This window comes from Rhinopithecus bieti, unplaced genomic scaffold (genome assembly GCF_001698545.2).
Source record: "Rhinopithecus bieti isolate Rb0 unplaced genomic scaffold, ASM169854v2 scaffold_28485, whole genome shotgun sequence".
Taxonomy (NCBI): Eukaryota; Metazoa; Chordata; class Mammalia; order Primates; family Cercopithecidae; genus Rhinopithecus; species Rhinopithecus bieti.
The window spans coordinates 440186-454634 of record NW_016812438.1 but is presented as its reverse complement, the minus strand read 5'-3'; positions in this window follow the sequence as shown (position 1 = coordinate 454634).

Here is a 14449-nt window from a genome sequence, read left to right as displayed (position 1 = left end):
ATTCCATGCAACTGGAAACCAAAAAAGAACGGAATGGCTATCCCTATAGAAGACAACATAGACTTTAGGGTAAAAACCGTAAAAAGAGACCAAGAAGGTCATTATATAATAATGAAGGAGTCAATTCAGTAAGAGGATATAATTGTAACTGTATATGTACTCAACATTGGAGAACCAATGTATGAAGCAAATATTACTAGAGATAGAGAGCGAGATAAGCCACATTTCAATACTATCTGGAGACTTCAATACCTCACTTTCAGCATTGAACACATTATCAAGACATAAAGTCAGCAAAGAAACAAAGGATCGAATCTGTCTCAGCTCTCATAGATCAAATCAACCAATAGATAATTACAGAATATTTCATCCACTGGCTGCAGAATACACATTTTTCTCCTCATTACATCGATCATCCTGGATCCGAAAATTCTAAAATTTGTATGGAACCACAAAAGACCCAGAATAGCCAAAGCTATCCTGAACAGAAAGAACAAAACTGAAGGAATCATGTTACTTGACTTCACATTGTATTACAGAGCGATAGTGAGATAAACAGCATGGTGTTAACATAAAAACAAATACATAGACCAATGGAACCAAATAGAGATGCCAGAAACAAATCCATAAATCTGCAATGAACTCATTTTTAACAAAGGTGCTGCATTAGTCATGGTTCTCTAGAGGGATGGGCCTATTATGGTATATATATATACACACACACACACATATGTATATATATATGTGAAAGGGATTTTACTGGAGTATTGATTCACACAATCACAAAGTGAGGTCCCACAATAGGCTATCTGCAAGTTGAGGAAGTAATCCAGTTCAAGTCCCCAAACCTCAAAAGTAGGGAAGCCAAGAATGCAACCTTCATTCTGTGGCTGAAGGCCCAAGAATCCCTGGCAAACCATGGGTGTAGGTCCAAGAGTCCAAAGCTAAAGAACTTGGAGTGCAACATTCAAGGGTAGGAAGCATCCAGCATGGGGGAAAGATGGAGTCCAGAAGACTTAGCTAGTCTAGTCCTTCCATGGACCTCTGTCTGCTTTTATTCTAGCTGTGCTGGCAGTGGATTACGTGGTGCTCACCTGGATTGAGGGTGGATCTGCCTCTCCTAGTCCATTGACTCAAATGTTAGTTTGCTTTGGCAACACCTTCACAGACACACCCAGGAACAATACTTTGTGTTCTTCAATCCAAACAAGTTGACACTCAATATTAACCATCACAAGGGCTAAGAACATGCATTGGGGAAAGGAGAGTCTCTTTAATAAATGGTGCTGAGAAAATTAGATATCTACATGCAAAAGAATGAAACTAGACCCCTATATTTTACCATAGGGAAAAGTCAAATCAAAATATATAAAAGAGTAAAATCTAAGATCTAAAACTGAAGCTACTAAGAAAAAACTTTAAGGAAACTCTCCAGGACATTGGGCAAAGATTTTTTGAGTAACACACCATCAGCACAGGCATCTAAAACAAAGACGGACAACTGGGATTATATCAAGTTAGAAAGCCTCTTCACAACAAAGGAAACAATCAACAAAGTGAAGACGCAACTCAAAGACTGTTAGAAAATACTTGCTGCTCCTGCTTTGCCTTCTGCAATGAGTCATAGCTCCCTGAGACCTCCCCAGAAGCAGATGCTGCCCTGTTTCCTATACAGCTTATAGAATTCTGAGTCAATCAAACCTCTTTTTAAACAAATTATCAGGCTTTACATATTTATTTACAGCACTGTGAGAATGGATAATGCAGAAAATTGGTACTGAGAAGTGAGACATTGCTATAAAGACACCTGAAAATGTGGAAGCAGCGTTGGAAGTGAGTAACAGACAGATTTTGGATGAGTGTGGAGTGTTCAGAAGAGGGCAAAAACATGAGGGAATGTTTGGAATTTCTTAGAGACTGGTTAAAGTGTTGTGACCAAAATGTTGATAGTTATATGGACACCAAAGTCCAGGCTTATGAGGTCTCAGACGAAAATGAGGAATTTGTTGGAAACTGGAGCAAATGCCATGCATATTATGTCTTAGCAAAAAAATTGGCTGCATTATATTTATACTCTAGGAGTCTGTGGAAGTTTCAACTTGAGAGTAAAGATGTATGGTATTTGGCAGAAGGAATTTCTAAGCAGCAAAGCATTTAAAATGTAGTATAGCTGCTTTTAACAGCCTATGCTCAGACGTGAGAGTAAAAGAATGACTTCAAGCTGGAACTTGCCTGGGCACAGTGGCTCATGCCTGTAGTCCCAGCTCTTTGGGAGGCTGAGGTTGGTGGATCATGTAAGATCAGGAGTTCAAGATCAGCCAGGTCAATATGGTGAAACCCCATCTCTACCAAAAACACAACAAAATTAGCTGGTGTGGTGGTGGGCACCTGTAGTCATAGCTACTCGGGAGCCTGAGGCAGGAGAATCACGTGAACTTGGGAGGCGGAGATTGCAGTGAGCCAAGATCATGCCACTGCACTCCAGCCTGGGCAACAGAGCAAAATTCCATCCCCTGCATCCCATCCCCCCAACTCTAAAAAACTGAGACTTATATTTAAAGGAAAGCAGAGCATAAAGGATTGAAAAATTTGCTGACTAGCCACATGGCAGAGAAAGAAAAAGCTTTTTTGAGAGAGGATTTCAAGCAGACTGTGGAACAACCACTTATTAAGAGAGACTTACATAACTACATAGAAGCCAAATACTGATAGCCAAGACAATTGGGAAAGGGCCTCAAAGACATCCAGGTCCAGAGGCCTAAAAGGAAAGATGTTTCATGAGCCAGGCCCAGGGCCCATTGGCCTGTGTAGACTCAGTATACTGCTTAATGCATTTTGGTTGCTCCAGCTCCAGCCATGGCGGAAAGGGGCCTGGGTATAGCTTGGTCCACTGCTTCAGAGGTTACAAGCCATAATCCTTGTTGGTTTCCATGTGGTGTTAAGCCTGCCAGGACAGAATGCAAGAGTTAAGGCTTGCATTAATCCAGGAACCTCCACCTGGATTTCAGAGGATGAATAAAAAATCTTTGGCATCAGGCAGAAGCCTACTGCAGTGACAAAGCACTTCTGAAGAACCTCTCCTGAGGCCATGCAGAGGAGAAATGTGAGGTTTAAGCACCCACACAGAATCCCCACTAGAACACTGCCCAGTGGACCTATGAGAAAAGGGTCACCGTCCTGCAGACTCCAGAATAGTAGATTCACTGACCGCTTGCCCCCTACACCTGGAAAACCTCTAGCCACCCAGTGCCGGCCCATGAAGGCAGCTGTAGGGGCTGAACTCTGTCTGGCAAGCCCTGGGTCAGAGCTGCACAGGGCCTTGGGAGTCCACTCCTCACATCAGTGTGCACAGGATGTGAGACATGGAGTGAAAGGAGATTATTTTGGAGGCTTAAGGTTCAATGATTGCACTGCTGGGTTTTGGACTCACACGGGGCCTCTAGCCCCTTTCTTTCGGCTGATCTAATTTTTTCCTTTTGGAACAGGAGTATTTACCCAATGCCTGTACGCCCATTGTATCTTGGGAATAACTAACTTGTTTTTGATTTTACAGGCTCATAGGTAGAAGAGACTTGCCTTGTCTATGATGAGCCTTTGTACTTTGTACTATTGAATTCATGCTGGAATGAGTTAAGACGTTGTGGGACTATTGGGAAGGCATGATTGTATTTTGAAATGTAAGAAGGACATGAGATTTGGGAGGGGCCAGGATCAGAATGATATCATTTAGGTATGTGTCCCCACACAAATCTCACGTTTTATTGTAATCCCCAATGTTGAAGGTGGCACCTGTTGGGAGGTGATTGTAGCACGATGGTGGATTTTTCATGAATGGTTTAGAACCATTCCCTTGGTGCTGTTCCTGTGATAGTGAGTGAGTTCTCACTAGATGTTGTTTAAAAGTGTGTGGTACCTCCACCATCTCTGTCTTGCTTCTGCTTTTGCCATGTGAACTACCCGCTCCCACTTTGCCTTCTGCAATGAGTAAAAGCTCCCTGAGGCCTTCCCAGAAGCAGATGCCACCATGCTTCCTGTACCAGCCTGCAGAACTGTGAGCCAATTGAACTTCTTTTCTTAAAAATTACTCAGTTTAATGTATTTCTTTATTGCAATGCAAGAACAGCCTAATTTAGTATCCATCTGACAGGAGATTAATAATCAGAATATATAAGAAGCTCCAACAACTTTATAGAAAAAATCAATTCAATTTAAAATGAAAATTTTAAAATTAATTCAATTTGAAGAATGGGCAAAAGAAGACACATGGATGGCAAACACGTATATGAAAAAGGTACTCAACATCGTGGATCATCAGAGAAGTTCAAATCAAAACTACAATGAGTTATCATCTCAATCCAGTTAAAATGCCTTTAACCCAAAAGCCAGGCAATAATGAATGCCGGTGAGGATGTGGATGAGAAGGAACCCTCCTACATTGTTGGTGATAATGTAAATTAGTAAACCACTATGGAGAACAGTTTGGCAGTTGCCAAAACAAATAAACAAACAAAAAACCCCGAAAAACAGAGCTACCATATGATCCAACAATTCCACTGCTAGGTATATACCCAAAAGAAAGAAAATCAGCATATCGAAGTGCTATCTGCCTTCTCATGTTTGCTGCAGCACTGTTCACAATAGCTAAGATTTGGAAGCAACCTATGTGCCCACCATCAGATGAATTAATTTATAAAATGTGGTAATATACACCACGGAGTATTATTCAGTCATAAAAATGAGTCAGATCCTGTCATTTGCAACAACGTGGATGAAACTGGAAATCATTATATTTAGGAAAATAAGCTGTAAACACAAAGACAAACTTTGCATGCTCTCACTTATTTGTGGGTGCTAAAAATTTAAAACAATTGAAATCACGGAGATAGAAAGTAGAATGATGTTCACCAGAGGCTGTGAAGGGTATTGGTGGGGGGCAAGTAAGAATGAATGAGATCTAATACTTGATAACACAACAGGGTGACTATGACTATAGTCAATAATAATGTATTGTACCCTTAAAAATAACTAAACTGATATAATTGTATTGTGTGTAACACAAAGAAAGGATGACTGCTTGAGGTGTAGATACCACATTTACCCTGATGTTGTTATTACACATTGAAGCTTGTATCAAAATATTCACTGCAGGATTATTTACAATAGCCAAAGGTCAAAACAATCTAAATGTCCATCAATAAATAAGTGTATAAAAAACTGTTATATTATATACATACAATGGAATATTATTCGCCTCTAAAAAAAAGGTAATTCTATTGTTAACACTAATATGGATTAACCTTGAGAAGAGTATGCTAAGTGAAGTAAGTATCACAGAAAGACAAATACTGCATGCTTCTACTTATATGAGTTATCTAAATAGACAAATTCATGGAAGCAAATAGAATTGTAATTGCCATGGACAAGAGGAGAAGGAGATAGGGAATTGCTAATAACACATATGAAGGTTCAGTTATGCAAGATGAATAAGTCTAACAATCTGTTGTACAGCGTTTTGCCTATAAATGTATTGTATCGTTTGTTAAGCAAATCTAAGAGAGTAGATTTACTGCTAATATTATTGTGGTAATAATATTACAGAAAAGAGGTAAGTATTTTAAAATTATGTTATTAGGATGAACCTTAACCTGATAGGACTAGTATCCTTTAAGAAGAGGAGATTTTGATACAGACACAGACAGAAGAAAGAACATGTAAAGATAAAGGGAGTAGACAGTCATGTACAAGCCAATGAGAGAAGATTAAAAAAAAATATTGTGACACTTGGATCTCAGATTTCTAGCTTCCAAAATTGTAAGGAAATATATTATTGTTTTGAAGCCACTCAACCTGTGTTTCTTTGTTTTGGTAGCCTAAGCAAACCAATGAGTCCTTCCTTATAAGCTGCTTTTTTAGGAAAAAAGTACAAAAAAATTGACATTTAATTTTAAAAACATTAGATTTGATTAAATTTCATTGAGATTAAATGATGGTATTTGAGAATTACTGTGTTAGGCTTCTCTAGAGAAACAGAACTAAATAGAAGTCCTATAACCCTATATATAAAGTATGCGATCTACTTATAATGAATGTTGAGTATATTATGTATATTAAAATATTATGGAGTTTATTAGGGAGTATTAACTTATACAATCACAAGGTCCCACAATGGGCCATCTGCAAGCTGAGGAACATGGAAACCAGTCTGAGTAACAAAGCTGAAAAACTTGGAGTCCTATGTTTGAGGGTAGGAGGCATCCAGCACAGGAAAAAGATGTAGTCTGGGAGGCTAAGCCAGTCTAAACTTTTCATGTTTTCCTGCCTGCTTTATATTGTGGTCCCACTGGCAGCTGATTAGATAGTGCCCACCCAGATTAAGGGTGGATCTGCCTTTCCTAGCCCACTGATTCAAATGTTAATCTCCTTTGGCAACACCCTCACAGACACACCCAAGATCAATACTTTGCATCCTTCAATCCAATCAAGTTGACACTCAATATTAACCATCACAAGTCCATCCTTTGTCGACTTAAACCCATACACATCTCCTGAGATCATGCATAATCTTCAAATAAAGACAATAATAAGGTCATAATTATCTCTGACATGATACAGCTATCCTTCATACAACTGGAAATAAATCAATCCCCAACCCAAATACTATTACATAAAGTTAGCAATATTTCAATGCTGATATGAAGTCACTAAATCTTATGTTACAAGACAAAGGAAAAAGGAAATAAGATGTTTTCTTAGTACAAGTGTATACATGCACAAACATCTTTTTAACAAAAGAAGGAGGAAGTATTCATGACAATAACAGTCCTCGTTTCCGCAACTGGTCATGTGGTCATAGCTGGTATTGATGACTACTTTTGTATTCCCTTTGCCTTCAGTAAGCACCTCAGAAGGTCTTGGTTTTGTTTTTTTTTTTTTGGTTTTGATTTTTTTCTGGTGAAGTGACCCAAATCTTCATTCCTGAAGGGTCTGGGTCATTTGTAGTCTTGCCTAGATTGGGCTGTTGTAGTTTCCCATTGATCTTAATCACAGGGCATGTAATACTAAAAGACACCCTAACGGATCGCCTGTACTCCATACTTACTCTTCCTTACCTCCATTGTGGAATAGTAGCCTGATTTCATCTTGATAGTCCGGATCAATTACCCCAGCCAACACTGTACCTCCCTTCTTAGCCTATTGACTTAACAGTAGAAGGAACCCAAAGTGTACAGGTGCCAATCTTCACTTCCAGTTTAGTGGAATCATTGTTTTGTCTCCTGGTAGCAGTGCTCCTCCTTCTAGAACTAAGACCTCTAGGCAAGGAGAAAGTAAACTTGCGGGAACAGGAAGCAAAAATTTTGCTAGTGGATCACTATGAGTAATGGTGAGTGGTGCCAATTCCACTTGCACTCCTTGATTTCTGGGTGTGGCAGAAACAGAACCATATATTGGATGCTGGTTCAGAGCATCTGGAGAACTTTGCCTCAGCCCTGCAAAGTATTGTCACCTAGTTGCCATTATAATTTTGACTTCAAAAGGCCATTCCATCATTCTATCTATCCAACTGATTCAGGATAATGTGGAACAGGGTAAGACTAGTTAATGGCATGAACATCAATTCAGCTGCTTCAGGATGATGGGGAACATGGTAAGAGTGGCAAATTCCATGCGCGTGAGTCCACTGCCACACTTCTTTAGCTGTAAAGTGAGTGCCTTGGTCAGAGGCAATGCTGTATGGAATACCAGGATGGTGGATAAGTCCACAAAGGGTAGTCTTGACAGAAGCATTGCATGCAGGATAGGCAAGCTCATACCCAGAGTAAGTGTCAATTCCAGTAAGGACAAATCTCTGCCCCTTCCATGATGGAAGAGGTCCAATATAATCAATCTGCCACCAGTTAGCTGGCCAATCACCCCGAGAAAAGGAGCCATATCGAGGGCTCAGTGTTGGTCTCTGCTGCTGGCAAATTGGGGTCATAGCCAGATCAGCCTTGATGAGTGGAAGTTCATGTTGCTGAGCCCATACATAACCTCCCTCCCTGCCACCATGGCCACTTTGTTCATGAGCCCATTGGGTGATGATAGGGGTGGCTGGGGAAAGAGGCTGAGTGGTGTCCACAGAAAGGGTCATCCTGTCCACCAGATTATTAAAATCCTCCTCTGCTGAGGTCATCCATTGGTGAGTACTCACATGGGATACAAATTTCTTCACAGTATTTGACCACTCAGAGAGGTCCATCCATATACTCTTCCCCAAATTTCTTTGTCACCAATTTTCCAATCATGCTTCTTCTAAGTTCCTGACCATCCAGCCAAACCATTGGCTATAGTCCATGAATCAGTATACAATCACATATCTGGCTATTTCACCTTCCATGCAAATAATAATGATAAAAACAAATTTGACAGGGCTGCAGAAAAAAGGGAATGCCTGTAGCCCGCTGGTGGGAATGTAAATTAGTTTAGCCACTGTGGAAAAGCAGTTTGGGGATTTCTCAAGGAACTAAAAGTAGAACTACCATTCAAAACAGCAAATCTTATTACTGAGTATATACCCAAAGGGAAATAAATCATTCTATCAAAAAGACCCACATGTATCCATATGTTCATCACAGTACTATTAGCAATAGCAAGGACATAGAATCAACCTAGGTGCTGATCAATGGTGGATTCAATAAAGAAAATGTAGTACACATGTAACAAGGAATACTATGCAACCATTTTAAAATATGATATCATGCCTAGTGCAGCAACATGGATGGAGCTGGAGGCCATTATTCTAAACAAACTAACAAAGAAACAGAAAACCAAATACCACATGTTCTCACCTGTAAGTGGGAGCTAACCATTGGGTACACATGGACATAAAGATGAGAACAATAGACACTGGAGACGCCAGGAGGTGGCAGGGGAAATGTTGAAAAAATGCCTATTGCATGCTATTCTTACTACCTAGGTGTTGGGTTTAATTGTATCCCGAACTTCAACATCACACAATACAACATTGTAATAAACCTGCACATGTAATCCCTTAATCTAAAAAAACAGTTGAAAGAAATATTTAACTTGGGTGTTCAAGGATGAAAGAACTATATAATGGTAATTGTGATGGCTAATACTGAGTGTCAACTTGATTGGATTGAAGGATGTCAAGTATTGATCTTGGGTGTATCTGTGAGGGTGCTGCCAAAGGACATGAACATTTGAGTCGGTGAGCTGGGAAAGACAGATCCACCCTTAATCTGGGTGGGTACCATCTAGTCAGCTGCCAATGGGACCAGAACATAAAGCAGGCAGAGAAATGTGAAAAGACTAGACTGGCCTAGCCTCTCAGCCTACATCTTTTTCCCGTACTGGATGCTTCCTGTCCTGAAACATTGGACTCCAAGTTTTCCAGCTTTGTGACTCAGACTGGCTTCCTTGCTCCTCAGCTTGCAGATGCCCTCTTGTGGAACCTTGTGATCATGTGAGTTGATACTTGTTAATAAACTTTCTCTCTCTCACTATATATTTCTTATTAGTTCTGTTTCTCTAGAGAATCCTGAATAATACAGATTTTGGTACCAGGTGTGACTCTAGAGGAACAGAATATTAAGGATGGAGTTCTTTTGTTGGTTTGGGGATTTCTGGAATTGACTGCTTAATGTGATTAGACCAAAAAATGCAAAGGACTCTACTTCTAATAGTATGAAGAAAACTGATAGTCCTTGGTATGACCTGTTTAAACAGTTATGCAAAATAAGTGAATTTGACACTGCTGTTTCACTGCTTTTCTTTTCTTTATTTTGTCTGACTGTGTTGATTCAAAGGAATGGTCTTTGAGATCTGAAATTCTTTCCTCAGGTTGGACTAGTGTGTTGTTAATGCTTACAACTGTATTTTTAATTTCCTGTAGTAAATTTTTGAATTCCAGACATTCAGTGTTTTCCTTTCTTAAAATGGCTGTGTCATCATTCAACTCTTAGATCATTTTACTGGCTTCTTTGCATTGGGCTTCAATTTTCTCTTGAATATCATTGATCTTCCTTGCCATCCATATTCTAAATCCTATGTTTACAATTTTGACAATTGCAATCTCATTAGAATTCATTCTTGCAGAGTTAATGCAATCCTTCAAAATAAGGAAACACTCTGACGTCTTGTATTGCCAGAGTTCTTCCACTGATTCCCCCTCATCTGAAAAGGCTGGTGTTTCTTTATCTATTTGAACTTGCTGTTGTTTGGATGGGCCTTTTTGTGTTTGTGTGTGTGTGTGTGTGTGTGTGTATATTTATACATATATATGTGTGTGTGTATATATTTATACATATATATGTGTGTGTGTGTATATATATATATATATATATATATATATATATACTGTGATATATACAAAATACATATATATATATTTTTTCCTTGAGAATTTGACTGTGGTATATGTTGTGTATTGTCACTTGACTTTATTTTTTGGCACTTGTTGAGGGTCAAGACCCTGTATGCATTCCTTAGTTGTGACTAGTTTCCAGCATTGAGTTTCAAGGGCAGGCAATGTGTGCTGAAAGAATTTTTTCTTTGGTAGTGTAATTCAGGCAATGATCCAGTAGATGGTGCTTAACAGTAAGGGATGGCAGATGCGCTCTTAGCTTTGTGGCTCTTTTATTTCAGTGCATTTGCAGCAGTACTCTAGAGGGAGGAGCCAGAGGGGTGAGAGATGACTCCCTCACCAAGTCCATTCCTGGACCTTGGGTAGGAAGCCCCCTGAAATCATAGGCACTGTCCCCATGTTTTCTTAATTCCAAGTAGGGCCTTGGCAAGCTGCATTCCCCTCCTTTGGGGTGGTCCTAGCCAAAGGTTAGGTCACCAGGAGATCTGCAACTCCCTATGGAGCCCCTTGGCCTCTGAGTTTGGCAGAATCAACGTGAATTGTGATGTATGTCTGCAGGTAGTCTGGTGGTGCAGAAGATCAGGGCAGAGATTCCCCCAGAAGGGCAGTTGTGCTGTTGGTGTCTACATGGTGTGGTACTCGGGGCCTGGGATTTTTGCCCAGCTGATGACTGTGAGCATCACCCAGATTGTGCTTCTGTGACCAGGTCTCCCTCTGGTATCTGCTTTAGAGTATGCCTAACCAGCTCATTTTGTCCTAATTCTCTGCCTGTGTTGCTGGGCTGTTCCAGGTATTCCGGGTCATGGGGGTCCCTTGAGCAGAAGCTGAGGCTGGCCAACAGGCCACACTCTTCCTGGACTGGTCTTGCCGAAGGAGGGATTCCCAGCTCTTGTGCCGGCACACTAACCCATGTCTCATTCTTCTCAGTGTTCTGAGAGGAAGGGCGCCTCCTCCACTTGAACTCAGGCCACAGATCTCAGTCCAATACCACTGGGTGGTGTGCTCAAACTCTGGGTGCTTGGGACAAGGCCTATGGCCTTTTTCCCTTCCCATTGGGCTTGACCCCTAGCTGTTCTGGGGGAGCCAAACAACTCCCAGGCTGCTGGCAAAACACTCAGGTAGAAGAGTGGAGGTTGTGCTGTATGCATCCTCCTCTTGGAATAGCCAGGTAGGGACCTTGGGAAGGGCTGATGAAAAAGGCGCCAAGCAGATTAGATGTACCCCAGACCTGTGGGAAAGGCAGTCTTACTCTCTCGCAGCCTGGTAGTCGCAGGGGCTAGAGTTACTCAGAGCAAAACAGAGAACCTTGGGGGATAGACACATGTGGTCATGTTTTGCTGCAGCTGTCCTGCAGGTAAAACCTTCTGGCTCCCATGCAGGTTCAAACTCTGCCTTTGTCTACTCTCTGGGCAGTTCCCAGTAAGTTCAAATATCTGTGGAGGTTGTGGGATCTCTTGCAGCTAGGATCCCAGAGGTCTGCAGCAGGAGTGTTGTGCCCCACTGGAATTCTTTCATTTACCTCTTCCTTAGGACTTGTTCAGGACTGGGAGCTAGTACTGGTGTTCTTTGACTCTGTGCCAACTTCTCAGCTTATTCCCTCTCCAAGCTTGTTGTTTGCATCATATCTTTATTGACTTTCAGTGTTTCCTCTCCAAAGATCTGTTTAAGGTGTGATGGTTTACTTGCATTTTGGTTTCTCTTACTGGGAGAGGCATTTCTTGGTTGTGTCTCATAGGCCATCTTGTCCCCCACCTCCTTTAAAAAAATGATTTCAACAAAGTTTTTCAATTTTCTTCTTATGGATACACACAGACACACACACACACACACACACACACACACACACACACACCCCATATATATATGTAGTCTGACATACATGTAGTTACATGTTTCAGGAATATGTTGTTATCCCTCTCATTCTGTATATATACACACTCATATATATTTATACACACATACATATCCATTTTGAGTAATAATAATAACATTCCTGAAATATATAATTACCACATAGTGAAAAAATTAAATATTACCAGTAATTTTAAAGTTCCCCCTTCTCCATTGCAGATAATCACTCTGACTAAATACTCTTTCTTGCCCCATGCGAGTTTTGTGTTAATCAATTTGTAAAAATCACACACACATATATGCATGGAGACACATATACAATTTTTTAATTTTTCCAATTCTAAAACTTTTGTGTGTTTATTTTATAGTTGTACAGGTGTTGGGTGAAGTGTTTTATATATAGCTCATAAATAAAATTTGCTAACTGTGTTTTTAAACCTCCAGAATCTTTGTATTTGGAGTCTGCTTGATCTACCAATTATTAAAAGGGTGAATTACAATCTCCCACTTTTTTGGTGAATAACTTTTCTTTACTTCCCTCTGTCAATGATTACTAGAAATATTATGAAACTACATTATTAGATACTTACTATTTAAAACATAGTATCTTTTAAAGAATACATTTTGTCACTTCTAGTTATATTAATGTACTACTTCATTTAAATTCTGGTTAGAGTATTGTTGAGATGTCTTTACGTCACAATTTACTTTTAATTATTCTGTGTATTTATGCACTTCTAAATAACTTATAACAAGATTTTCTTTTTATAATCTGAAATGACAATTTAAAATTTTTTAAAGGGTTAATTTACATTGTGATTACTAATATCTCTGAATTAATTTCTATTTTCCTGTTTTTATAAGTTTTTTTTCCTCTGTTGAACTTTAAATTAACTAAGTATGTTCTTTTTCTCATGGCATATTGTTCCCTCCACTGAATTGGATTTAAGTCATCTATTTCTATCCCTCCTGGTCACCCTAGAAGTTTTTTACATTAATTTATGTATGTCATGTTTACCCTAACATTACAAAAACAATAGTAAAATTTTCTTCGCATCTCACCATTCCTTATCTATATGCTATTTTATCTGTATAGATAATGTCACAAAACAGATAATATTTTTGTTGCTGTATACAGTTAAATTTTATTTAGTATTACACAAACCAATGTATACAAGCCCATTTTTTATCATTCACTCTTTTAATTATTGAAATAGAAATATTGCTCATTTGCTTTCTCAATTAAGATGTTTCTTCTGTTATTTTTCTTCTATACATGTATGTATATGTGTGTGTAAATCTACATATGAGTTAAAGCCTCTTAAAGAGAGTTTGTTGACAGTGAATTTTCTCAGTTTCAGTTCATCTGTAAATATTTTCATTTGCTTCTACTTTTGAAAGTTAATTTTACTGTATTCACATTTTTAGGATAATTTTTTCCCTTTAGCTCTTGGAAAATATTTTTCTTATTTTTCTGGCTTTGAATCACTATTACTGAGAAGTCAGCTATAAATTACTTACATCTTAGTTCTTCAGCGTTTTCAGGTTTAATATGATATATCTTATTGTGAGTGTTCTTATTGAGCTTTATGAATCCTAAGATTTGTATCCTTTCTTAACGTGGAAAAATTTAAGTGATTTTCTCTTCTAATATTCCTTTGCCAAAATTTTCTCTCTCTCCCCTCCTAGGAATCAAATTAGAATCCTCATTCTACTGTCTTTGTCTCTTAAATTTACTTTTATTTTAAAATATTTGTTCATTCGTAGTGCATTCTAGATTGTTCTATTAAAGGTACCTTACAGTGTACTAAATCCCCTTTCAACCTTGTCTAAATGCCTTATAAATCCACTAATTATGACATATTTTATTTTGGTAATTCTTTTGTTTCTTTTGGAATCAGTCTGATCAATTTTGATAATCTATCTTTATTGTGTTCTCACTTCTTTATTTCATTTTTTCAAATATACTATGTGTTCTTCTTTTCCAAATGGTACCTGATAAATTCAATAGGATTTTCTGTTAATTTTATTCTTCAGTTTGTAGTTTCTGCTAATTATCATTCATCATATGTTCTGCAGTTTTTTAAAAATTGTAATATCCTGTACCTCGAGAATTTGTTTGAGGAAGGTTATGTGACCTCATTTTCAAGTATGTCTTTAGGAAAGGTTTTTAAAAATTTTTCCTGGCAGATAATTGGGGAAATAATTCATAACTATTATAGACTTCGAAATAGA